Genomic DNA, 27,239 nt, shown 5'->3' on the forward strand with positions numbered 1-27,239 from the left:
CAGGAGGTGGCATCTAAACTGGCTCTTTGTGGGAAGATAGTACTTGAATTAATGGACATATGCAGAGGACCTCCCAGTAAGAAAAGGTTTGAGGAAAGGCCCTTGAAGGAACTTTTGAGGTATAATAAGTAAACCTCTGTGACTAGAACATAGGGAAGAAAAATGGAGAGTAAGGTAATAAAGTGGCAAGAGATTAGTGGCAATAAAACTGGGACTTGGAGAAAAGCCAAACCATCAAAGTAATTCACAAGCAATTTTCAATTTAAAAAAATCTTACTGCTGTAAATAATGTGATCAGCTCCAAATACTTCTATTTGTATTTCTTCTCAGTCATTCATAACTGACCCCTGATAACCATATCAGAACTACAGCTATGTGTACAAGGAGAGGTTATAGCAAAAGGATAGAAACAGGAAAGGAAAATAGTATGGAGAGAAAAATAGGAGGAAACTTATCTAAATTCACATACCAAGTAGATAGGAGTGTCTCACCTGTAAAACAGCAGAGACCATGTCATCAGTAATTTGACTATTCTTAGATTTATTTTTAACTTTATGTCATTTTTTACTATATATATTTCTGCAACGAACCCACATTAACTAATCTAAGATGCAGAGACAGAGATCTCTAAAGGCAACCACTATCATTTTAGGAAGGAAATGCTTTGGCCCACATGCTTTGCACTGCACCTAATAAGCCCCTGGCATCACCGAAGAGTGAATCTGGTACAGTATTGAATACAGGTTGCATCATATAACAACAAAATGCACAACTACTTTACTCACTGTGCTCCCTGCCTCAAGCACCAACTCAATATTTACTGCACACCTGTTATGAGAAAGACACTGTTCTTGGCACAGACAGGGAATCCGGGATGAATCTGGTAAGATCCAGGCCTTTAAAGAATGTACAGAGTAGGTGAGCCAAATGTGTACATGATAATGCAATTCAGCATGTAATGTATGAAAAATGTAGCATGGAAGCAAACAAGAAGCATTAAGTTGAAATGGGGAAAGATTTCATGACAGGGTTAACTTCAGGGACTACTAGGAAAAGTTTTCATTATGTTTCTTTTTTTATTTATATTTATATATTTTAATTACAAAGGTGATATATGTTCATTATATAAAATTTCTAAATACAGAAAAGGAAAAAATCACAAATAAACCACTATATTTTTGTATATGCCATTTAAAAATTTATTTATTATAAAAATGAAACCATACTGTACATTCCTTTCAGTAAACAGCTTTTTCAGGCACCAATATATTACAACCATCTTTCCATGTAATTTACTATACTTCTACAACTGACTTTTATATTTAAATAGGTGCATATCAAAAGGTATAAAAGAGTATAGAGTAAAAGCCTTCTCCCATCCCATTCTGCCATTACCTTTTAGTTTTAACCAGAACCAACCACTGTTACCAGTTTCTTGTGATCCTTCCACAAATACTTTGCTTATGTGTAAATATTTTGTTTTAAGTAAGTGGTAGTTATGCACACAGAATTTTGTACCTCATTTTTCTCTCCCCAGGCAATACACATATCACTGCCTTATTCCTCTTGGTAGCTACAAAGTGTTCCATTGTATGAAAATATAGTAACTTGCATCCATCCAGTCCCCTTTGATGGACATTGAGAATATTTCTAATATTTCACTATTACAATATTGCTAGAGGTATCCTTAAAATGTAAATATGTACAAATCTGTAAATATATCTACAGGAAAAATTGCTAGAAGTAGAGTTTAAGCTCAAAGGATATGTATATTTTAGAATCTGAAAAATACTACCACAGTGTCCTCTATTCAGGTGGTCCTCCTGCCAATTACAAATGAGAATGCCTATCCCTTTCCCTTACTTGTGGCTGCCCAGTCAAAAACTATCTCCCATTCTCCCATGCTCCCCCACCCCCAATACAAACACACCTTAGAAACAGGTGAGATCACCTATCTGGCCAATGGAATGTGAGAATATGAACACAAATGACAGGCATCATGTCAAGGCTAAAGTAATTGAGAAGAGAGTGTGCATCCTCCACCATATCTTTGCTTTTCTGCCAGCTGGAAAGAGAAGATTTCAAGGCCCTAGAAATGGTAGAGCCACACGATGCAAGGAACCTGAGTCCCTGAATCCATACAGAGAAAAAGTGCCTATCAACCAGAAACATCCACATGGGACTATTACATGAGGGAGAAATAAGTTCCTATTGTATTAAGCTGTTGAAATATCAGTGTTTCTTAAAACATCTTGCTTTATTGTAACAAATATACCAAGATATCCTTTTTTATGTAAAATCTCAGATCCCGGAGCACCGGAGTGGCTCAGTCAGTTAAGCATCCGACTTTTGATTTTGGTTCAGGTCATGATCTCAGGGTCATGAGATCGAGTCCCACATCAAGCTCTGCGTTGGGTATGAAGTCTGCTTGAGATTTTCTCTCTCCCTCGGTCCTTCCCACCACCTCTCTCAAATAAATAAATAAAATCTTTAAAATCCTAGATCCCGGGGCACCTGGGTGGCTCAGTTGTTAAGCGTCTGCCTTCGGCTCAGGTCATGATTCCGGGGTCCTGGGATGGAGCCCCGCATCGGGCTCCCTGCTCTGCAGGAGGCCTGCTTCTCCCTCTCCCACTCCCCATGCTTATGTTCCCTCTCTCGCTGTCTCTCTCTCTCTGTCAAATAAATAAATAAAAATCTTAAAAAAATAAAATAAAATCCTAGATCCCTAGACACTAATAATGAAGCAGAAAGAGAAAGAGAAATTAAGAAAATAATCCCATTTACAATTACACCAAAACCAGTAAAATTAGAATAAACTTAACAAAGGAGGTGAAAGACCTGTACTCTGAAAACTCTAAAACACTGATGAAAGAAATTAAAGACAACACAAACAAATGGAAAGACATTCCAGGCTCATGGACTGGAAGAACAAGTATTGTTAAAAATGTCTAGACTACCAAAGCAATCTACAGGTTTAATGCAATCCCTATCTAAATATCAATAGCATTTTTCACAGAACTAAAACAAACAATCCTAAAATTTGTATGGAACCACAAAAGATCCCAAATAGCCAAAGCAATCCTGAAAAAGAAAAACAAAACTGGAGGTTTCTTGAAGTTCCAGACTTCAAGAAATATTAAAAAGCTGGAGTAACCAAAACAGTATGATACTAGACACACAGATTAATAGAACAGAATGGAAAACCCAAATATAAACCCATAATTATATGGTCAATTAATCTTTGATAAAGCAGGAAAGAATAGACAATGGGGGAAAGACAGTCTTCAAGAAATGGTGCTGGGAAAACTGGACAGCTATATGCAAAAGAAAGAAACCAGACCACTTTTCTTACACCATACACAAAAATAAACTCAAAATGGATTAAAGAGCTAAATGTGAGACCTGAAATCATAAAAATCCTAGAAGCGGGGTGCCTGGGTGGCTCAGTCAGTTAAATGTCTGACTCTTGATCTCAGCTCAGGTCTTGATGTCAAGGTTGTGAGTTCAAGCCCCATGTTGGGCTCCACACTGAGCATGGAGCCTGCTTTTAAAAAAAAAATCCTAGAAGAGCACAGGTAGTAATTCCTCTGACATCATCCCTAGCAACATTTTTCTAGATATGTTTCCTGAGACAAGGGAAATAAAAGCAAAAATAAACTATTGGGACTACATCAAAATAAAAAGCTTCTGCACAGCAATCAACAAAACTAAAAGGCAACCTGCTGGAATGCAAGAAGATATTTGCAAATGATATATCCAATAAACAGTTAGTATCCAAAATATATAAAGAACTTACACACCTCAACACCCAAAAAACAATCCAATTAAAAAACAGGCAGGGGCGCCTGGGTGGCTCAGTCGTTAAGCGTCTGCCTTCGGCTCAGGTCATGATCCCAGGGTCCTGGGATCGAGCCCCGCATCAGGCTCCCTGCTCAGCGGGAAGCCTGCTTCTCCCTCTCCCACTCCCCCTGTTTGTGTTCCCTCTCTCGCTGTGTCTCTCTCTGTCAAATAAATAAATAAAATCTTTAAAAAAAAAAAAACAGAAGACACAAACATACGTTTCTCCAAAGAAGACATCCAGATGGCCAACAGACACATGAAAAGATGCTCAACATCACTGATCAACAGGGAAATAAATACAACTCAAAACCACAATGAGGTATCACCTCACACCTGTCAGAATGACTAAAATCAAAACCACAAGAAACAAAAGGTGTTGGTGAGGATATGGACCAATTCACTGTTGGTAGGAATGCAAACTGGGGCAGCCACTGTGGAAAACAGTATGGAGGTTCCTCAAAAAGTTAAAAATAGAACTACTCTATGACCCAGTAATTGCATTACTGGGTATTTACCGAAAAAATACAAAAACACTAATTCAAAGGGATACATGCACCTCTATTTTTATAGCAACATTATTTACAATAGCCAAATTACGGAAGCAGCTCAAGTGCCCATCAACTGGTGAATGCATAAGGAAGATGTGGTGTGGGGTGTGCCTGAGTGGCTCAGTCAGTTAAGTGTCCAGCTCTTGGTTTCAGCTCAAGTCATGATCTCATGGATTGTGGGGTCGAGCCCCACATCCAGCCCCATGCTCGGTGGCATGGAGTCTGCTTGAGATTCTCTGCTCCTCTCTCTGCCCACGCGTGTGCATGCTCTCTCTCTTTCTCTCTCTCTCAAATAAATAAATAAATATTTAAAAAAGAATGAAATCTTGCCATTTGCAACAGCATGGATAGAGCTAGAGAGTATAATGCTAAGCGAAATAAGTCAGTCAGAGAAAGACAAATACCATATGATCTCACTCATATGTGGAATTTAAGAAACAAAATAAGCAAAGGAAAAAGAGAGAGAGTGAGACAAACCAAGAAACAAACTCTTAACTACAGAAAACAAACTGATGGTTACAGAGGGGAGGTTGGTGGTGGGATGGGTGAAATAGGTTATGGGGAGTAAGGAGAACACTTTTTGTGATGAGCACTGGGTATTTTATGGAAGCATCGAATCGCTGTATTTTACACCTGAAACTAATATAAGAGTGTATGTTAACTATACTGGAATTAAAATTAAAAACTTAATTAAAAAGTATCATTTAAAATAGCAACAAAAAATGAGAAAGAGCTAACAAAATACATGGAAAATATGTATGCTTAAAAAAATACAAAACTTTAAAGAGATAAATAAAAAATGGCACTATATAACATGTTCTTGGGTTGGAAGACTCAATATTGTTAGAATGTCAAGTCTTCTCCAAACTTAACTCTATATTCATTGCAGTCTCAAAAATAATTCCAGCATAGTTTTTGGTAGAATTTAGCAGACTGATTCTAAACTTTATATGGAAAAGTAGATGGCCTAGAATGGGTAGAACAAGTTTGAGAAAGAGAAATTAGGAAGGAGGATTCACATTACCTGATTTCTGTACTTAATATAAAACCAAGCAATTGTGGGGCACCTGGGTGGCTCAGTCGGTTAAGTATCTGACTCTCGATTTTGGCTCAGGTCATGATGTCAGGGTCATGAGATTGAGCCCGCATCGGGTTCCATGCTAGGCGTGGAGCCTGGTTAGATTCTCTCTCTCTCAGGTGCCTAGGTGGCTCAGATGGTTAAGCGTCTGCCTTCGGCTCAGGTCATGATCCCAGAGTCCTGGGACCGAGTCCTACATTGGGCTCCCTGCTCCTTGGGAGCCTGCTTCTCCCTCTGCCTCTCTCTCTCTCTCTGTCTCGGTCTCTCATGAATAAATAAAATCTTTTTAAAAAAAAATTCTCTCTCTCTCTCTCCCTCTGCCCCTCCCTACCCTCATGCTGGTGCATGTGCACTCTAAAAATAAAAACAAAAAACTAAGCAATTAAGACAACATGGTATTGGTAAAATATATACATATACATCAATGAAATAAAACTTAAAAAAACCCAGATCCACAGTTCAAAGGACACATTTAGAAAATATTCCTTAAGGGGCGCCTGGGTGGCTCAGTTGGTTGGGCGACTGCCTTCAGCTCAGGTCATGATCCTGGAGTCCCGGGATCGAGTCCCGCATCGGGCTCCCGGCTCGGCAGGGAGTCTGCTTCTCCCTCTGACCCTCCTCCCTCTCATGCTCTCTGTCTCTCATTCTCTCTGTCTCAAATAAATAAATAAAATCTTTAAAAAAAAAGAAAATATTCCTTAAGTATTTCAATGTTAAGTATGACAATGGCTATTAGGAATGTATCATCTCCTGGATTACCAAGAACTGTTTTTTATTTCTGTTTTATCACAAATGAATTTATCAAATACCACTGTAATATCTGTGGAAATAATCCTAAAATTTATTTCCTTTGATCTAATAAGGCGATACATTAAATTAGTATTTCCTAATGTTGAAACAGCCTCATATATCTGAAAGAAACAGTGTTTACTTGGTTATGATATTTTTTTAAAAGATTTTATTCATTTGAGAGAGAGAGACAGTGAGAGAGAGCAGGAGCAGGGTGAAGGGCAGAGGGAGCAGCGGACTCCCCGCTGAGCAGGGAGCCTGATGCGGACTCAATCCTGGACCCTGAGATCATGACCTGAGCCGAAGGCAGACACTTAACTGACTGAGCCACCCAGAAGCCCCTTGGTTATGATATTTTTATGTGCTGTTGGATGTAAAGGAATAACCAAGAAAAAAATAATAGACTGGGAAATTCTTTAAATGATTCATAATTTCAAATTTCAATTGAGGAATTAAAGAGTAACTGTTACCCGGAAATGCAAGTGAATGAGGTATCGCACTACCCAGATCAAAAATAAAAGAAATGGAATTCCTGAATGAAAAGAAAAGAGAACTAGAGGGCAGGTCTAGGAGGCCTAATTGCAAATAAAAGAAATTCAAGAGGGGCCACATTGGAGAAAGCAATAATCAAAACATAGTGCAAGAAAACTTCCCTCAGGAGGAGACTTGAGTTGTTAGATCGAAAGCACTTACTGCATGCCAGGCAGGATAAATGAAAAAAGGCACTTAGATATATCCTGGCAAAATTTCTCCAGTTTAATAAAGAAAAAATATAAACTTTCAAAAAAGAAAGAACAGGTTACTTACAAACGAATGAGCATGAGGCTGGCACTGGGACACAGCTAAGCACAGAGGCTCTGAAGTAAGACTACCTGGCTTCGAATCTTGGTGTGCACCTGGTTAAGTTACTTAACTTCTTTGTGCTTCTATAAAACAAGGATGATGACAGTACTTAACTTGTAAGGTTGGCTGGAAGCAGTAGTTGAGATAATACATGGAGGAGTCCAGCACGTAGTTAATTATAATCACTGGACTTTGACCTGTTAATACTGAAAGCTGTATCAGAGAGTGAAAACTATGTAGACTTTTGAGAAGGCAAGAGCCTGAACCCTCCCCCGAGCTTAATGTTTAGCACTAATGATCTGAAAAGCTGCAGGATGAGCCCCACTCTACTGCCTCTAATGTTACCTGAGCTCATGCAAGTGAGAACTGATGGGCAGAAAGAATCTCATTCATTAATTTTTATTAATGTGAGCAAGGCAAGGATGACAGGTTTTTTTTAGCCTGGAGCTAAAGATTATCAGAGATGAAAAAGTTGTAGGCTCTGTCAAGAGTAAATGGACTCACAGTGGAATCTCTTAAGTCATTGAGGACTCTCCTACAATGAATAGATCTTATTGTTACTGCCACGCAAGACCCTCCAAAAAGTGAACTAGTATGGGATTTGTGGCTACCTGATTTGGGTGTCATAAAAAAGTTATTTCATTCATTCAGCAAATTGTTTGGGCACATCTATGTTATGTGTGAGGCAATATACTGGGGATCTGACTGTGAATAAGACACATCAAATCCCTTCCCTCAAAGAGTTTACATACATGAATCTTGATTTATATGACCCAAATTCGAATGCCCATGTGATATAAGAAACTGATTATACTGACTAAGGTCATTTAAAAAATGTAAAACACACACACACCTCTTCTACCCAATTACACAAGAAACAAAAACAAAAAAATCAACTTTTTTTTTTTAAGATTTTATTTGACAGAGAGAGACACAGCAAAAGAAGGAACATAAGCAGGGGGAATGGGACCTGCTGAGCAGGGAGCCCGATGTGGGGCTCGATCCCAGGGCCCTGGGATCATGACCTGAGCCAAAGGCAGATGCTTGACGACTGAGCCACCCAGGCACCCAAAAAATCAACTTTCAATAGTTAATCATGAATAGTTGAATGTTACTTTAACTTAATTTGTCTCATTTCTTATAGTTCTGTGAATGCAAAAGCTAGCATAACAATTTGGTGGAACTCTTGTATTAATTAGTTCAATTCTACTTAGTAAGCACTTAGCACCAACCAGAAATATTTTAAATGTTCCTCTCTAGATGCTAGCTAAAAATTCCCTAGTCCACTACCTATCTTCAGATGGAAGATTATTTCTTCAATCCAAAAGGAAGATACAGAATTAAATTGCATATAATGAATGTAGTGGGTTGAATGGTGGCCACTGAAAAGATATGCTCGTGCCCTATTACCTAGAACCTGTGAATATTACCTTATTTAAATAAAGGGTCTTTGCAGGTGTAATTAAGGATCTTAAGATGAGGAAAGTATCTGGCTTATCTAGGTGTGCCCTAAATCTAATGACAAGTGGAGTCTTAAAGTCAGTCCTTATAAAAGTCCTTTTCCGAGAAAGGACACAGAAGAGGAAAAGACACAGAGCAGAAAAGAAGGAAGCTATGAGAACACAGAGGCAGAGCTTGGAGTGAGGCAACCAGGCAAGGAATGCCAGCAGCCAGCAGAAGCTGGGAGGCCAAGAACCTTTCAGACTTCTGGCCTCCCAGACTGTGGGAAAGTACATTTCTGTTGTTTATACCCCTCAGTCTGTGATCATTGGTTACCCCAGGACAGAGTGAACAGAGGCATTCTGGTAAGGAACCCTGGGTTCAAGTCCCACACCTGGCAGTTAGTCCCTATTTGCTCCTTAGCAAGTCCCTTAGGCTCCCGGAGGCTCCATTGCCTTATTAGTAAAAATGGGATAATCAGACCTGTGCTACTATCCCCCAAGACTAAAATGAAATCATGTCCGTGAAAACACTCAGAATACTGTAAAATTCTAAGCAAAGATGTATTATTGTTATTATTATTATTATACTTTATCTGGAATTCCAAATGAGGTTTGGAGCCTAGGCTCTTCATTCAAAACCACTTGCTGCAACCCTTTATGCAAATCAATACTTGCCTAATTTTAACAATGCCAACATTCTATCAATTCTTAATACCAAATTTTATTTATAGAATTAAGCTATCACTAATATACATGGTACACCTCTTTAGTGCTAGGATTTAATGAAGGTCTAATTACCACTAACCCTATCATGTATTTTATTTCCCTCCAGATACCTTCTACCACTGTCATACTAATTTAGTAAAGAGACCATCTAATTGGTTTATTGCCCCATATATATTAACAAATCAGTTCTAGCTGATTTGCCTTCAACAATATCTGTGAACTCACTTAACATCATCATAATTCTTTCTCTAGCTGACCTTAATTATCCCATACTGAATTTTTCTCAGCAAAGAGTGAACCATTAATAACCTCTTCCTCCTATTTCTGGTTTTCCCCAATAGGTAGATCCTGATCTACTGCCAGACCTAGTTCTTCTTTCCTAAAATGAAGTATATTTATGAAGTATAACCATAAACTAAGGATATTAGTTCCACAAGTTATGCACAAAAGTTAATTTCATAACTCTATAATCTTACTTTATCCATGTATAAGTTTATATTTTCTAGTGAATTTTTCCATTTTTATTTTACATAAAACATCTTCAAACACATTCTAAATTATTGAGAGGTTGGTTCTACGGCAAGCTGCAAATATCTTTCCTTCAGGGCAAGGAAGTTTGACATTAAAAATTTTTTAAAAATGGTACTTTGATAATGCAATCTTGTACCAGAATTTATTTTCTTGTGTCTTAATCATTCTATTCTATATTGGAGTTGAACGGCATTCAAATCTTCCTTAGATCTAACCCAGAGTACCATAAAAATTTTATTGTCCGAAATGTTGCCCCTTCAGAGATCTTTAAGTAAATGTAAAAGAATTCTTCCTAAAAACCAGTTGAACAATAAAAACTTCAATGGACTTCGAGATTTGTAAATGTAATAATCACTTGCTATTATTTTCATCAACAACATACATCCTTAAAATGAGATGTCCTTCAAGAATGCTTTCGGTGTTCCTACCAAGCCACTAAATTGTGAGTACTACATTATTTTAATATACCTAACTTCACTACCTTTTCATAGGGAGCAATTAAATCACCTCCAATATGCATGCTAAGCATCCAGTTCTCAGGATGGTCACTAAAAAATTTCAAATCAAAAATTATCCTTGGAAATCCATAGCCATTATTTTGTGTATATAGGTGAATATTACCATATGGCATTATCCGTAAATTTAAATATAGGCTTTATCCCCCTACAAATGGATTTATAAAGGTACTTACTGCATCATCTCAGATCAATAAGAAATTTAGTAACAACAGTCTCCTAATTTTCATGATCTCTAAATGGCCTACAAAAAAGTAAACTGTAAGCCTCTTCCAACTGTAGCCTCCACATTTTTTAATCAATTCCACATGAAACTGCCAAAATACTACATATTCTGTGAAATGTGTTAACTCCCCTGACAAGGAATATCTTCCTTAAAAGTTCTAACTCTAGATCCTCGAAGTCTTCTTAAGAAACTTAAAAAACATCGTGCCCGGCTGGCTCAGTCTGTAGAGCATGTGACTCTCGATCTCAGGGCTGTAAGTTGGAGCCCCATGGTGGGTACAGAGATTACTTAATAATAAAACTTCAAAAAAAAAAAAAAAAGAAAAAAGAAAGAAACTTAAAAAACATCCTAAAAAGCCATCCATTCCCCCAATCACCCATCTTAGCAACCAAAGGTTAGAATCTGGCCCCTCGCCACTAGAGGGGGGTGTTTCTTCTATTGGTTTCTCTTCCCCCTAATTTGGCTCACCAGAATTTCTGGTTGAACTAGAAATAAGCCTCAAGATAAACATTCTGACCTTTATTTCTCCTTCATATTGTGTGGTCCCTTCATTTTATTTCGGGCTATAAGTTGCCACTAAAATATCAACTTCAATCCCTAATTATTTGTATTATTATGCCCAATACCACACTTCCTTGCCTTTTGATGGACTAATAACAAGCTACACAGAGCTGATTCTAGAGACTTCGACATTAGTTCACTGGAAAATAATCAGAAAATCCAACCAAGCCTGAGTATTCATTTTTTAAAAACAGGGTTTTTTTATTTGCCATATTCACATGATTTCATTTGAATCACAATAATACTATGGGGAAAAAAAGACAATTATTAACCAATTTCAAAGAAGAAACTCAATGTTTTCAAGTGACTTGCCCAAGATTACAGTTGCCAAATAGTAAAGCCATAATGAAGACTCAAGTACCCTGACCCCTAGACATTTCTGGTGCTAGTTTATGCCATGAGTAAGACAGGAGATGAGAAAATAGACCAGTTCTTTACTGCTTTCTGTGAAGACCTCTGGTCTGAGGCAGAGCCCTGTAGAGAAGACTGAGACAAGCACTGGCTTGTCAGAATCTGCACGCACTTTATGAAGCCAGAAGACAGGGGAGGGAAGAGCTCTGATAAAAGCAAATCTGTCATAATAAAACCAAATCCATCTGATGTGAAACTGCTGGTACACCACTCAGAATGCTTCTGGCTGCAAGTGACAAAATCCCAGATCATGCTGGCTTACACAATAAGGAACTGTATTATCTCACAGAACTAGAAGTTCAGAGGTAGATCAGACCAAGTACAGTACAGTACAATCAGCAATTCAGTTAAGGTCATCGAAGGCTCAGATTTCTTCTCTCATTCTGCCACCTTCTAGATGAGCTTCATCCAAAGCTAGTTTCTCTCATTGTCCTAAGACGGCCTGAGCAGTTCTAGCCAACATATTCACACATAACATCATCAGAGGAAGAAGAGGTACCATCTCTTTCTTTTACCTCTTTTTAGACAAGAAACTCTTTCCCAGAAGCACTCTGGCCCTCCTCCAGACTTCCTTTCACATCTCATTGGCCAGAATAGGTTAGAGGCCATTCCTAACCCTTCACTGCAAAGGAAATGGGATCAACCATAATTGCTTAGACTAATCATATGGGGTAGAATGAATGCTGAAGAGTCAATCACCATGACCATACCATGGGCAATTTATAATGATGATATTACTGTGACATTGTTTTCACTCCAGAACAAAACTGTAATTGAATTATGCTGCTTCCATGATCATAACTATGAGGCATGTGCTTTGCCTGAGACTCAGATAATTACTCCTTGCTCACATCTCATATTTATCATCATAAAACTTATTCATCAGATATAAAACATTTTATTAAAACTTTCCTGTTTGATCCACTATTTTTTTTAATTTTTTTTTTTAAGATTTTTTTTATTTATTTATTTGAGACAGAGAGAATGAGAGAGAGAGCGCACATGAGAGGGGGGAGGGTCAGAGGCAGAAGCAGGCTCCCTGCAGAGCAGGGAGCCCGATGCGGGACTCGATCCAGGGACTCCAGGATCATGACCTGAGCCGAAGGCAGTCGCTTATAACCAACTGAGCCACCCAGGCGCCCTATTTTTTTAAATTTTTAATGCAACATTTTAGAACAAGAATGGTAAATAGGTTTGTGTCCCACACCTACTCCAGTAGAGACAGCTATCTAGAACCCTATTTCAAGACAGATCCAAAGCTGAGTTTGGAGCCAGTGAAAAACAGTGACATGACTCATTAGTGATATCTTATTTTCCATGGACTTGGGTTTGGGCATATCCTGAGTATATCTGCCAACCCCCATTTAGAGAAAATCTCTTTAAATAATTCTCCTCCAATGATGGTGGATTTCTCTGTTGCAATGCCTTTTTTATTTTAGTAGGGATCCAATCTACCTTCTCCCCTCTCTTCATTCTCCCCGTGTAACTTACATATGTACACACACACACACATATATATGTATATGTATATATACACACATAATATACATCAGGCATGAACTCCAAAATTTACTTTATATATAATCAGTTCCACAGGAATTCTAAAAACTGACCCCTTTTGTAAGTCCATAGAAAGGCTTGGCAGAATGGCTTCACTTACAAACTGTCTCACTTAAAGGAAGCAGAGGGTTTCTGGGGCCCAGTCTGGATGTAGGCCTAGGCAGGATTGAGGGACAGATGGAAAAAGAATGGCCATCTATTCCCAGTTAAAATGGACAAGTCCACAGTTGCCAGACAAAAACCAGAAAAGAACTAAAACCTAATCCAGGGCAAAGGTAGACTAATCAATAAGTGAAGGATCCTTAAATAATGACAGATTGCAAACAATATGCAGAGTTTATGTGTGTAAGATGCATCTAAAAAGACAGGGAAGGGCAACAGTGGTTGTTCTGGGATGAATTAACTTATGGCTTTTTTCTTTTGTCCTTCTATTCCTTATCTACATTTTTCTGAGTGTCCTGTACTGCACATACCCTGCCTTCTTAATGAGGGGGCAAAAAATAAAGGAAATATGTTTTTATCTTATCGTTTGATGTTTTGGTTGTTCCAATTAACCTCTAACTGCCTTGTAGTTAAGATCAAGCTTGTCCAACTATTCTCCTATGGCTGGGAAGCAAGGTTGTTTTAACTTTTTGATATCACAAGCAACAAAGTATTCTTGTAGCTGAAAATTAATTTGAAATATAAAAGAAGAAAAATTAGAAAAAAATCCCTAAAAAAATGAATCAAACATATTTAATCACCCCCATAATACTCTGAAATTACCACTACTCAAAAATTTGGTAAATTAGCATATTTTTTTAAGTCAAATCATTTTTTGACCCAAATTGCCAGTTGGCCAGTTTGCTTTCACCTAAATTGTATTTGGCCAAAATTGGTTTGGGTCAAAATAACTTTTAAGTCAAACTGGTATTGGACAAAGAACATACTACCAGCATCAGGGGAAAGTCTAAAGGCAGAGATAAGAAACAGGATCCCTTCAGTAATAAAGAACAAGCAAGACGGCCTGGACAAGTATGAAAAAAGAAAATAACCTAGTGCAATGGTTCAAAAGTAGAAGGAAATCTTTTATCAAGGAGCTGTAAAACTAACCCAAGTAGCTTAGTAAGTACTAGTAAGGATACCAAGTTGAGTTTCACCTACCTGCTTGAATTCTCTCCCCAGAGTAGACAATGCTAAAGCTTTCCCCCAGGTTCCCTATGAAAAAACCTAATCTGCCTGGGGTTCAAATTGAAGACAAATGTTCCCCCAAATCATTCCACAATCACTTTCCCAGTAAATGAGGTTCTGGAGCTAGCCACTGCATGAAGGAGGATCCAAACCAGTGTTTTGACATATTATGGTTCCCATTCCAAATTATGGCAGGTAATATCCCATACTGTCAGACAAAGTAGAGATGGCAGATGATAAGAATTTGCACAGACAGAAGCAATCCCAATTGCATTGCCTTAGGAGTGAAGAACTCAGGTAGTGGACTTCAGCTTCTACAATAGCTGGTCAATATGGCTAGAAAGAGCTAGAGGACATCTCTAGTTTGAAGTCTTCAAAGGAACCTGATTGTAGTTAGGATTTCTTTTTAGCCACTTGTTGTTCAATGGAAAATCCTGGAGAGCTTTCTGAGCAGCCTGTATTCACTCAAATATTAACTGGCTGTCAGGCTGTTGGTGTTGAGGTAAACAGGGAGGCAGGAGGGTGAAAGACATCAGGTATTAAAAAAAAAAAGGTATCCTACAGGAGGGATAACAGAGAACTGTATTTATATTCAATCGCAACAAAGTAGGTGTGAAAAAAAGGTAGATAAATCAGTCTCAGTTTTGGTAAGAAGCAGAACAACATGTAGATGGACTATTCACAAATGCTGTTGGGGCAACTGAGTAGCCATCTGGAGAAAAATGAAGTTGGACCCACCCATCACACCATACACCACGAAAAATGAGCAAAAACTTAAGTGTAAAATAGAAACCACAAAAACAGTAGAAAACAATGTAAGAGAATTCTTTCATAACCTTGTAGTGGAGCAGGCTTTTCTAACTATGATCCAAAATCCAGAAGTCATAAAAGACTAACAAATTCAACTACATTTCAGAAAAAAATCTACTTAATAAAAACATCATAAACAAAGATAATGGGGGGGGCATGTTGCAACTCATATTACAAAGTGCAAATATTATACACATCAGCTACAAGGTGGTTTCTAAACGAACCCCCCACCCCCGCCCAAGAAGGGCAAAGGATTAAAGACACACTTCACACAAAAACGAAACACAAATGGCTCCTAAATATATGAAAAGGTATTCAAATTCATTCATAAGAGAAATAGATCGCTTCTCGGCCTTTTGGCTAAGATCAAGTGTAGTATCATAAGAGAAATAGAAATTAAAACTACACGAAGATAACATTTTTCACCTATCAGATTGGAAAAAATCCAAAAGCTCAATAATACATTTTGTGGGCAAGAATATGGGTAACAAGGCACTCCCATATATTTCTGGTGGAGTTGTACACTGTACAAACTCTACGGAGGGCAATTTGGTAGTACCTATTAAACTACAATGAGATATACTCTTTGGTCAGCAATTGCACTTTTAAGAATTTACCCTATAAATACATTTATACCAGTATGAAATAATCTATGTAACAAAGTACTTACTGCAGTATTGTTTCTAATAGCAGAAGATTGAAAATTTCCCAAATGCCCATCAATATGGGACTCATTAAAAAAAATGATGCTATATCCACACAATGATGTGGAACAGATTTCAAAATGTATTATTAAAGTGAAATATATCTGGGGGTGCCTGGGTGGCTCAGTCAGCTAAGCATCCAACTTTTGATTCTGGCTCAGGTCATGATCTCAGGGTCGTGAGATCGAGCCCTGTGTCGGGCTCTGTGCTGGGCGTGGAGCCTGCTTAAGATTCTCTCCCTCCCCCCCTCTCTGTCTGCCCTTCCCCCTCTCAAAAAAAAAAAAAAAGAAAAAAGAAATATATCTGGGATATTTTCCCACTGTTATGGAAAGAACTCCAAGATACACTGTTACGTGACAAAGGGAGAATAATACATATAAGTTTCTACTTATATAAAAGAGAAAAACAGAATTTATATTTGTAGTGGCTTGAATATGTATTTAAAAATTCTGGAAGGATGGGAGTTGAATAGATGGGGAACAGGGTGGAAGGGAAATTTTCATTTCTAAACATTTTGTTGTTTGAATCAAGTGAATGCATTACCTTTTCAAAAGTTAAAACTTAAAATGCTTAATATAGTAAATGTTTAGTAGATAAAATTCAAGTTACATCTACGAAATACTCTACATATGGGCCCCTCAGTCTGTGGGTGCTACAGAGCAGACAAGTGACTATGCACGTGGGGAGGCCTTAAACAGCAGCATCCAGAACTGAAAAGCAAAGTGAGGGTTACGGTTGGAAACCTGATGACTAGATGTGAAGAACTCACTGATGAACAGGTTGCTTATGCCCAGGGCAGAGATGGTGAAGAAAAGAGAGAAGAGCACAATCTTGTGAAATCACCACAGTGAAAGAGACACATCAAAATAGGCAAGCCAGAGATTAATTCTTAGGGGTAGCTGACATCAAAAGGTGGTACAATTTCTTAGGGTACTGAATTGGTTCTTAGTTCAAACGCATGTCACAGAGTGGTAGAACTCAGGGCGTACGGCCCTCAATCTGGGCAACTGGAAGTCTCTGTCGACTAGCTGCCACGGTGAGCCAGGGCAGGGCAGGGGCAGCGGCACAGCGATGGGCAGCAGGGCTCCTCTGCTGCTCTCTTACGCCTAAACTCCAGGGAAAACTCTCTCAGAAAAGCTAGTAAGGCCACAAGGTGGTTAGGATAAAGAAGACAGAATGTTTTGAATAAAATTCCTGAAAACTGCTTTCATTCATTCATCAAATGTTTACAGAGCACCTACTCTGTGCCAAGAACTGCTCTAAGTGCTCAATAAATTCATTCCCCCAAAATAAGTATCTCGGAGATAATTTTTAAAAAGATATTTTAACAGATTTTGAGATAATAGAAGCTTCTCTTAAAAAATTTTCTGAAATATGAAAAAGTCACTAAAAAGTCAATTGACAGCTATAAAATGCTATGAAACTGTGGTAAATGGATTTCAATTTTTATCCAACTTATTCTATTGTCTTAAAAGAGTGAAAATAGTGACTTAACATGTGAATTTAAAATAAGACAATTGGGGCACCTGGGTGGCTCAGTCAGTTAAGCGTCTGCCTTCAGCTCAGGTTGTGATCTTGGGGTCCTGGGATCGAGCCCCACATTGGGCTCTCTGCTCAGCGGGGAACCTGCTTCTCCCTCTCCCTCTGCCCCTCTCCACTGCTCATTCTCTCTCTCTCTCATAAATCAATAAAATCTTTAAAAAATAAAATAAAATAAGACAATCATTCTCAGAAATTAGAAATATTGAGGAAGTTTGTTTCAATTTTACTAAACTTCAATAGGATAAATTTTTAAAATACAGCTTTCTATTCTCATCACTACAATCAATAAAACAGGAAAACGTAACTGGAAAAGGGAACTAATTCAGAACAGATGTCAGGGAGGAATTTTTCCAGTAGTGAACTATAAATATGCGGAATAAATACTGGAAAATGTATTATGGTAAAAAAATCAGAATCAGTTACTAATTACATGATCTAAGCAGGAAACCAGATACCTAAATATGTAGAACAGGCATTTAAAAAATAGCTCTAAATTAATGGGCAAACCATGTTTTTACTTTCCAAACCTCAGATAATACATAAACCTGCAATGTGTTAAAATGCAGGTATTTCTCAAAGCCTATAAAGTCGGCTCTTATTTATCCATAAAGATATATCCAACTGCAAATGTAACAAGTTTGCAAACAGAATTTATTGTATTCTTTCTGCCTGATATGCTAATATTTTTTCAGCCTAATACCTACTTGGTACTTTCCTTCTGACCAGCCTTCTTAATATTTCACCCTATCTACTTACACTCTACAAAGAGATAGAAAGACTTACAACCCCACCAACACCAATCATTCTCCACAAAAAAGTGAGAAGGACAGTTATTCCTTGGCTGCTACTTCTAAGAAGAAATGGTTTGTGCCTAGCATGCAGTGAAGATCAGAAAGGAACTGAAACAAACAACACTATCCATTCCAATGAAAGTGTATTAATTTGTATGAAGTCAATTTGCTACTCATCCATATTCAAATGAATGTACAAAAACAAACTCCATAGCTAAATATAAAATGACTTTTGGACCATCCAGGTTTCTGCTTGTTTCTACTTTATGGATAAGAGAAGGCTGTGATGCTAGCAGCACATTAACTCTCTCAGGCTACCAAGATCCCACTCAATGGCTACAATTAATTATCAATTATATTACTATTATGAACACACATTATATACAAAAGTTATTGAGCCTACTGACTACAGCAATCAAGTAGTGACAGGAGACCAGACCAGAGCTGGCTCATGATTCGCAATACTTAACTGGCCTAAAAATGCATTCAACTTTAGAACCTAAAAGAGGGGCGCCTGGGTGGCTCAGTCATTAAGCGTCTGCCTTCGGCTCAGGTCATGATCCCAGGGTCCTGGGATCGAGCCCCGCATTGGGCTCCCTGCTTGGCGGGAAGCCTGTTTCTCCCTCTCCCACTTCCCCTGCTTGTGTTCCCTCTCTCGCTGTGTCTCTCTGTCAAATAAATAAATAAAATCTTAAAAAAAAAAAAAAGGAAATAGGGGTGCCTGGGTGGCTCAGTCATTAAGCGTCTGCCTTCGGCTCAGGTCATGATCCCAGGGTCTGGGATCGAGCCCCGCATTGGGCTCCCTGCTTGGCGGGAAGCCTGTTTCTCCCTCTCCCACTTCCCCTGCTTGTGTTCCCTCTCTCGCTCTCTCTCTCTGTCAAATAAACAAACAAAATCTTAAAAAAAAAATTTAAAATTTAAAAATTAAAAAAAAAAAAGAACCTAAAAGATCCTGAAAGGTCATATACTGAGCCCAGCAATGTCATTTTATACATAATATTAAGGCTCCCAAAAAAGCTTAATAAACTTACCCAAGGTTGGGCAGCTTCATGGCAGCAAAGCCAGACCCAGGCCTCTGAGAAGCAATCTAATGCTCTCTGTGAAATACAGCATCTCACTCTCGGAGAATATGCTGAAGCAACTGAAGTACATGTGAGGAAATCATTTTTTTTTCAGAGTTGGGTAATAAGAAAAAGAGTTATGCGGTTATAGTTGGAAAGAAATATTAACTTCATCTATCATTTCTACCTAAAATGAAGATCTTATTTTATAGGTATACATGATATCCTGAATTGATTGATCATACAGGAGTAGTAACTTTTCTTCCCCAAATCACTGTGGTCTTCCAGAGTTTACCAGCAACTGGGGAAAACATGACTAAGAAATAAACTCTTTTTAACCACACTGCAAACCTGTTATTTACTAATGGAAAAAAAAAATTAATGAGATTTTAAAATATTATCAGCACTTATACTATTAAATAATCTTTGTCAGTTTATACTCTTTCTAAAATCTTCCATAACACAGAAAGTCTTCCCTGATCTATTATATTGCTTCTTCCTTTTAAAGTAAATTTTAATATTCTAAGTCACGTGGGCCTCTCTCTAAAACTTCCAACAAATGTAATTGCAAAATCTCCTTGCCTAATTTACTTCAGCATATATATAGTGCCATACAAATCTAGTTAAATATATTTTGGAAAAGGTAGGAAATTAAGAAATTTTTATATTTAATTCATTATACACAGATGTTAGAGTTCTCAGTTTTCTAAACCTTAAGAAATTTTTCCAAAAGAAGAATGACAGGGCGCCTGGGTGGCTCAGTCATTAAGCATCTGCCCTTGGTTCAGGTCATGATCCCAGGGTCCTAGAATCGAGCCCCGTGTCAGGCTCCCTGCTCGGCGGGAAGCCTGCTTCTCCCTCTCCCACTCCCCCTGCTTGTGTTCCCTCTCTCACTGTGTCTCTCTCTGTCAAATAAATAAATAAAATCTTTAAAAAAAAACAAAACAAAAGAAGAATGACATTACATTTCCTAGCCTACAGCATCCAGTTCATCACTGAGAAAAAGCAGCGTAAGAGAAAGTGCAGATAGAAGGAGAAGAGGGTAGAATAAGAATCAAACCAAAGTCAGTCAGGAAAAAAAAATCATAGCAAATCTTCCTACGCAGAGGTACAAGCCAAACTGCAATTTCCTTGTATCACCATGCAACCGTCTGGGCTTGTGGCAGGTACCTTGACAAGGTATCTTCAATCAGGAGAGTCAAAAGTTGAAGTTAAAGAAAACAACTGACATATGATCTCATTTACATCCATTCATGCCAAGAATCTCCTAATCCATATAATTTGTTACTTATATTATGGCTGCTCTCTATTTATATCCAAATTTAGAAGGGGGAAATATTTTATGGATATTTACTATCCATGTTAAACTTAGGTGCCACCGAAATTTCAAAGATATGTGAAGCATGTTTCTGAAGCTTATACTTTGACAGGGGAATAAACTATGGACACAAAAGCAGAAAAAGAAAGCAGTAAAATAAGAACTCTATAAAAGACTAAAGCATAATCCAAGTTCGTTTCTTGAGCTAGTTTTACAGGAAAGATAAGATTTCAATAAGCAGAGAAGAAGGAGAAGAAGGGAATGTCATACAAAGGAAAACTATGAACAAATGTGGGAGGGTGAAAAGATGTTTGAAGAACAGTAAAGATAACAGTTGGACTAGAATGGGGAAATTCTGTGGAAATAAAGAAGCCAGGATGTGGAGACTTTCGGGTTTTACTTTGAAGACAATATCCAGCTGCTGAAGACTTCTGAGCAACAACAGAATTGATATGGAAGACATGGTATGCAGGCAAATCAGACAGAAAATTACTACAGTAGTCCCATGTTCCTGAGCCCAGAACACATCAGTTTGTAAGTCAACGTCAGCTGCAGTTACCAAATTTTATATATTTATATTTTCTGTATTTTTTATATATGCACATATATATGCATATGTAACATAGAACTTCTACAGTGATTCTAGAGACTTGCAATCACACAATTCTTTCATTTTCCCTTCCTATTTTCACCTTAGGTAACAACTTTTGGCTTGGATTTTTATTTCACCTTTCTTTACCCAATCTTCGCATTAATAAGACTCATCCTCATTCTTTGTGTATTAGCAAAATCAACATTATATGTCATTGCTTAATCAGAAGAGCATTTAAAGCAATTTTTAAAATCACGCTTTGTTAAAGCAATTGTTTTGTATCACACACAATAAATTTCCCCCCAAATTTCATATTTTATTTTCCAAGAGAAAGAGCACTTTTCTTGCAGACTACACCTACGAAACTGAAACAAAATGAAAGATTATTTATGATCCAGTGAATTTATAATAGTTACTTCATAGAGAGTTTTTAACAGATTGGCTGCCATAAGTATCATGAAAACAGAAACTAACTGCTTTCTTTGCTTTGTGTGTGTAAACTAGGCCACACGTGAATGTCCCTCTTCTAGAAAAAGGACCAAACCAGGTAAGTTTTCAACATTTCACAGATTAAGGTAGTCTTATTCTATTTGATTTCCCAAAAGAAGAACATTCATTATAAAGTATTAAGTTTCATTTAATCCAAAATAGTCATCAAAAAGGTAATTTAGATTACTGAAAGTCATATTACATACACCTTACAGACTATTATGTGTGATTTCTAGTAAATAAAAGGTATAGAACAATAGAGAGTAATTTGAAAAAGAAAAGAGAATGATTCATTTTGAGGAATTGCATAGGTTTAGGGACCTAGGATTAAGGAGAGGATGGGGTCCCAGATTGCAAGAGAGCCTTGTCTCTGCTTCCATGACTTTCCATTTGAGTGCAAAAATGTTGCCACTTATCAGTGACTACTGGAACCTCTGTAACAATCAGTCCAGCTTCCTACCCAGAGGAGCACTAAGCCAGCTGATTGGCTCAGCGCAATCAGACAACAGCCCTCAGCCCAACAGCAGTCAAGGAACAAAGATTGGTGACCTGATATTCAGGAAGGAAAGGATGTAAACGAGGCAAGGGGTGGGGGGAAAGCACAGAATCAACCAATACAGACGTCCAGAAAGACACATCCACTCAAAGAAAGAAATGCTTTTACCTGGAGATATTTGGCCAGGGATGGATTTTTTTTTTTTTAAGGTAAACAAGCATACAGGTTTAAAACTGTCACTGGAGGAGCCCAATTCATATGAACAAACTTAGTAGCTTTACAACTACGTTGAGTGGGCAAGGACCTTTTATATTAACATTTAGAAAATGGAGTTTATTCAATAAATTCATTAAAAGTTGTCCTGTTTCCTAAAAACTGTACCTAATTTTAGGGTTCCTGCTTTACAATGATTCCAGTTCTGCGTGAGATTTCCAATTGAAGAGGGAATGGGTGGGGTGCAGAACACATGAAATTTTTACAGCATGGAAATAAAAGTATTTTTAAACCTTCTTGGGGGTGAAGAATTAGGCAAGAAGTAATACGTGGAAACTGTCAAGTGCTTCTCTACACACCCACCCACCAGATACCATCGCAGCCGGGTAGGGGAGTCTCCCTCTTCTTGCCTGACAGCTTCACTTTCTTTGAGGTCTTGAGCTGGTGATCACACTGGCCCGTCATGGTATTTTCAGTTAACAAAGCAGTTACTCAACAGGGGAAAAAGCCACAAAGGAGCAGAGCAGCTGCTGCTGCACCCGTGATGCAAGTGCAGGATGAGCCCCGGGCCGCCACCGCCGCCTCGGCTCCTCCGTGACGTCCGGGAGGGGTATCCCCGGCTCTCAGGAAGTGGTGGCCGCGGGCGGCTCCGCCCCCACGCGACTCGGGGCTGGCCGGGCCGCCGGGTGGCAGAACTGCCCAGCAAGTTGGCAGACGGCTTTCGCCGTCCGACACACGCACGCCCCGCAGGCCGCGCGCCCCGCTCCCTCGCCCGCGCCTCGCCCTCTTCTCCCGTCACAGCCCGCACCCCCTCTCTCCCAAGGCTCACACCCACTCACCCCGACCCCCTGCGCAGAGCCTGGCCCAGCGCCGCCGGTCACTAGACGGGGTCGAGCCGGGTCCAAGATGGCGACTCCGCCCCCGCCCCCTCCGCACTCCTGGCGGGGTCAGGGTGCCCCCTCACGCGGCGGGCTCGCACCCGAGGCCCGGCTAAAAATATCCAGGCTCGACTATATTTGGTTCGGCCGGATCCCGACGCGGCCGCGCGCGCTCCGCCCCGCCCCCAGCGCCCCGCCCCGCCCCGCGCGCTCCGCTCCGCCCCGCCCCGCCCCGCGCAGCACTGAATGGAGAAGGGGCGGGGGTGACCGAGGGGAACCTACTCCGTTATCTGCGGCGCGCGCCGGCGGCGGGGCCCGGCCAACCGCCGAATTTAGTAACATTGCCTGCGTCAATCACGCGCCTCCTGTGCGTCAGCGCCGCGCGGCTCCAGGTCCTGCTCCCCCCACCCCCCAGTCTTTGAATGGATACAATGGAGCAGCGCCCTCCTTCCTTCCGAGACTGGATTGGAACCCGCAGCAGTGCAGAGGCTCCGTTCCCTCTGCGGGGTCAACTTTCGGAGCATCCTCCCATGGTCTTCTCCACACCACCCTGTCTGAGTGGAAGTGGAATCGAAGAAATATACCTGTCGTATATATAATATTGTTTTCAAGTTTCTGGTGCTAACTCGAACCTTCGATTCTGAACTGTGTGCTGTCGACAATGGGATCCTCCCCCCACTGCGCCACACACACACACACACACACACACACACACGCAAACATTGGGACATGTCAAAGAAATAGAATGTCACATCTGATTTAAGCGGACTACATGGAGACCATGCCTGTCTGCGTGGTTGCACTCAAATATTTTCTCCTCAAAAATTCCTGTCTCAAAGAGGTTGCTTTCACTCAGCTGCACTTTGGAACTAGGAGAATTTAACTTTGATAAATTTTTGTTTTTGTTTGCAGCAAGAAATTCACACTTAAATTCATCATTTCCAGGAAGAAACTGCTCTCCCTCACACAGTCGCCCAGGCTTTCAGCACACCATTTCATGACAAATGTGTCCCAGAAGACCAGAGCAAATCCCATGGCGAGGGACTAATAAATCCTGTTGATTGATTTCGAAATATTTAATTTGGCAGATGGGGGGGCAACCATCAAAAAGCGAAAGTGCGAGCTGAGATTTCCATTTCTGCGGGGCGGGGGGAAGGGGGAATGATTTGCAACAGTCAGACCCGCTCAGCTGTTCAACACGTGTGTGTTTGTTTTACACACATTAAGTAGTTTCTGCTGCAGCGCGCACGTGGATGATGGATGTGCACTCAGTTGGGTTATAGTGGGTCCAGTTAGGATATCCACACCTTAGTATAATGAAATAAGACCTTGTCTTCCTGGAGCCATCTGCATCCCAGTGCGAAACACGCACTCAGCAAATGATGCGAGGAGGAGATGGATTAGCCTAGACGCTGAGGGCCAGCGAGGCTTAAACAGCTTTGGAACTGTTGCTTGAGGAAAGCGCAGCTGCACCTCAGGGAGTCTTCGGGCGGGTGTCTGACTCCTGCACACGCTGCCAGGTCACTCGGAGAAGCTGGCTGGCGGAGCCTTCCCTTTCGGAAGAGCTGTCCTCTCCCTTACCCCCTCTCCCTGGCTCCATGCCTCGGGGCAGCCTCGGAGTCGCGCCAGCCGCACTCCTCCAACTCTACTCCACCCGAGCCTGACAGCTGGGCGGTCCCGCCTGACCCGCCGGCGGGCCGTTGCACCCTCTAGCCGACTCGCGCCCTGGCGAGCTGCGCCGCTGCAAAGGGGTTGGCGGCGCGGGTTCAAAAGGCCCCCCTGCCAGGGCTGGCCGCGCCGCGCAGTTTCCATTGTGCAGCCCTGAGAATGGTCGGGGAACGCGCGCGCGCGCACATGCACACACACACACACACACCCTCCCTCGCACACGCGGAACCGGCTAGGCCAGGGGAGGGAGGAGGAGGGTGACGTAGCGTCCCATGGCGTCACATTGACGTCTCGCATTCCAGGCACTCTATGGAGAGGCCGCTAGGGCTCCTGTGGCATAAATGACGTGCCGAGAGAGCGAGCGAACGCGCTGCCGGGAGAGCGGAGTCTCCTGCCTCCCGCCCCCCACCCCTCCAGCTCCTGCTCCTCCTCCGCTCCCCACACACAGACAAGCTCACACCCGCTCCCTCACTCGCACACACAGACACGCGCGCACACAAGCTCCGCACACACACTCCACTCTCTCCCGCGCGCTCACACCCCTCTCGCCCTGCGCCCTCGCCGGTGCAGAGCCGCGCGGCAGCCGGACGCCCCTCCCGGACTCACTTTGCAACGCTGACAGCGCCGGCGGTGGCCTTGGAGGTGGGAACTGCGGCGGCATCCTCCCCCCGGGTCGCGGCCGGAGCCAGGACGCCTGCGGAACCCCTCGCCGGCACTCTCCCATGAGTCGGGATCGCAGCATCCCCTGCCAGACGCTCACCACCTCTGGGAGCCGCTGGGCTTGTACACAGCAGCCCTTCCGGGACAGCAGCTGTGACTCTCCCCCAGTACCGATTTCGGGGCAGCTCTCTAGAAACTCGCTCTAAAGACGGAACCGCCACAGCACTCAAGTACGTATGAGATTCGCCCAGTTAATTGGGGGACTTGCTAAAAAGTTGGCGCGCTGGGAAGCGTCGCTCCTGAAATTGACAACTTTGAGTGTGGGGTTTTTTCCCCCTCGCCTCCTCGCTCTGGCTTTGCTCGCCGAGCGGCCCGGTGGGTTCTGATCTGAAACTTTTCCCCTGTAGCGGGCCCGCGGGGATCTCTGGAGCTCGTGGGATTCCTCCCCCCACCCGAAGAGGCGAAAAGCCTCTAACAAAGAGGAGGACCGGGATTTGTTCAGTAGCAGCTCCAGCGATGTAATTCAGGGTATTTCGGCTCTAGTTGTCATGGTAATGATGCTCTCGGCGGCGGCGGCGGCAGCAGCGGCAGGGAGTTGCAGCTCCGGTGATGAACGGCAGTAATTTTCCTGCCTTTTAACTAGGATTGAAAATAGGGGCTCCGGTGGGTCCAAGTTAATATACCTAATGGTGACTTCCAGCTGGTTGACTCGGAGGAAGCTTGGGAGGGAAGGGGCATGGGCAGCAGTGGTTGGAGTTTGCAAAGTCTCTCCGACGATCTCTGGAAAGAGGGTGTAATTGTAGGAATGTGGCTTATTGTATTGAAACGAGCCTGGGGCTCCACTAGGCACGTCTGCCTGGCGTAGCCTACTTGCCCGTGTACACTTTTCCCTTCAGAGGTAATGGGGTGTAATTGCCGACTCCCGAGCCCGGACACGCGTGGGGATGGTGTTCCTTTCCTTCGGGCCTTGGCTTGGTGTGGGAATGTTTTACTCTTAACTGACAGAACTCGCGCTTTTGGAGAAGTTGCTCTGAGTGTTTTACTCTTAATAGAAATAAATGAAAGTTCTCAGTGGTGAGGGGAGAGCGGTTATGAGAGCGCAGCCTGCGGAGATTGACTACCAAAGGCACCTCTCGAACCCGTTGGAACCTTGGGTCAGTACTAAGAGAGAAAGCATTTGTCCCTTAATTCTAAAGAACGTTCCTGGAGATTGCCTTTTATTTATGCCTCTGGATTCTTCAGAGGGAAGAGCTGCAAGGGGTTTGGTAATCAGAAATGTCGGGCTGTTATCCCAGAGCCTTAGGGTGCCAGGAGAGAGGTTAATGGCAAATCCGTCCTGAGTCTTCTATTCCCACGACGGAGAAATATTTTACAGAACTGAGTTGAGGAAAGAAAAAGCTGCCCAACGCGGCTACTGGACACAATGAATGAAGTTAGAGTTCATCCAAGTTATCTTACCTGTATAAGGTGCTCCTAATGTGAATACCAAAGACTCCTCAGGCCAAGCCACCTCCACACCGGCTCCCTCCCTCCCGCCCCGCACCCACCCACTCCCTTCCTTGCGACCGCGCGCTCGCAGAAATTCTCCCCCGCGGTTTGTCTCCTCTCCCTCGGTCTTTCTGAGAATCTCTGTCTTTCCCTTTCTGTCGGTCTCTCTTCCACTCCTACTGCCCCCGCCCAACCTCCGCCCCCGCTCCCCAGGGTTGGAAACTCCGCGGAGGAGCCCCGGTCACAATGGTGCGTCTCGCGGTTTCCTCCACACACTTCACCACGGGGA

The 27,239-nt window shown here is 41.4% G+C and overlaps 1 protein-coding gene, 1 long non-coding RNA gene and 1 pseudogene across 3 annotated transcripts in view; 2 read left to right on the top strand and 1 right to left on the bottom strand.

The window, feature by feature from the left end:
• The window catches only part of LOC145717077 (uncharacterized), a 285,694-nt gene extending 262,462 nt beyond the window's left edge, over positions 1 to 23,232 (bottom strand). The window contains exons 1-2 of the long non-coding RNA XR_014140090.1: positions 23,096 to 23,232; positions 7,063 to 7,181 (exon numbers count right to left, since the gene is read on the bottom strand). This is a non-coding gene — a long non-coding RNA (uncharacterized LOC145717077). The remainder of the gene's footprint in view (positions 1 to 7,062; positions 7,182 to 23,095) is intronic.
• Positions 15,391 to 15,600, top strand: LOC115943549 (U2 spliceosomal RNA; annotated as a pseudogene).
• Positions 23,233 to 25,165: 1,933 nt separating the features above from the next.
• The window catches only part of NR4A3 (nuclear receptor subfamily 4 group A member 3), a 38,683-nt gene continuing 36,609 nt past the window's right edge, over positions 25,166 to 27,239 (top strand). For both annotated transcript variants that reach the window (XM_081803269.1, XM_081803271.1), the window contains exon 1: positions 25,166 to 25,692. The gene's annotated coding sequence lies outside the window, so the exon portion shown is untranslated. The remainder of the gene's footprint in view (positions 25,693 to 27,239) is intronic.

This window comes from Leptonychotes weddellii, chromosome 14 (assembly GCF_054177405.1).
Source record: "Leptonychotes weddellii isolate Sample4059 chromosome 14, ASM5417740v2, whole genome shotgun sequence".
Taxonomy (NCBI): Eukaryota; Metazoa; Chordata; class Mammalia; order Carnivora; family Phocidae; genus Leptonychotes; species Leptonychotes weddellii.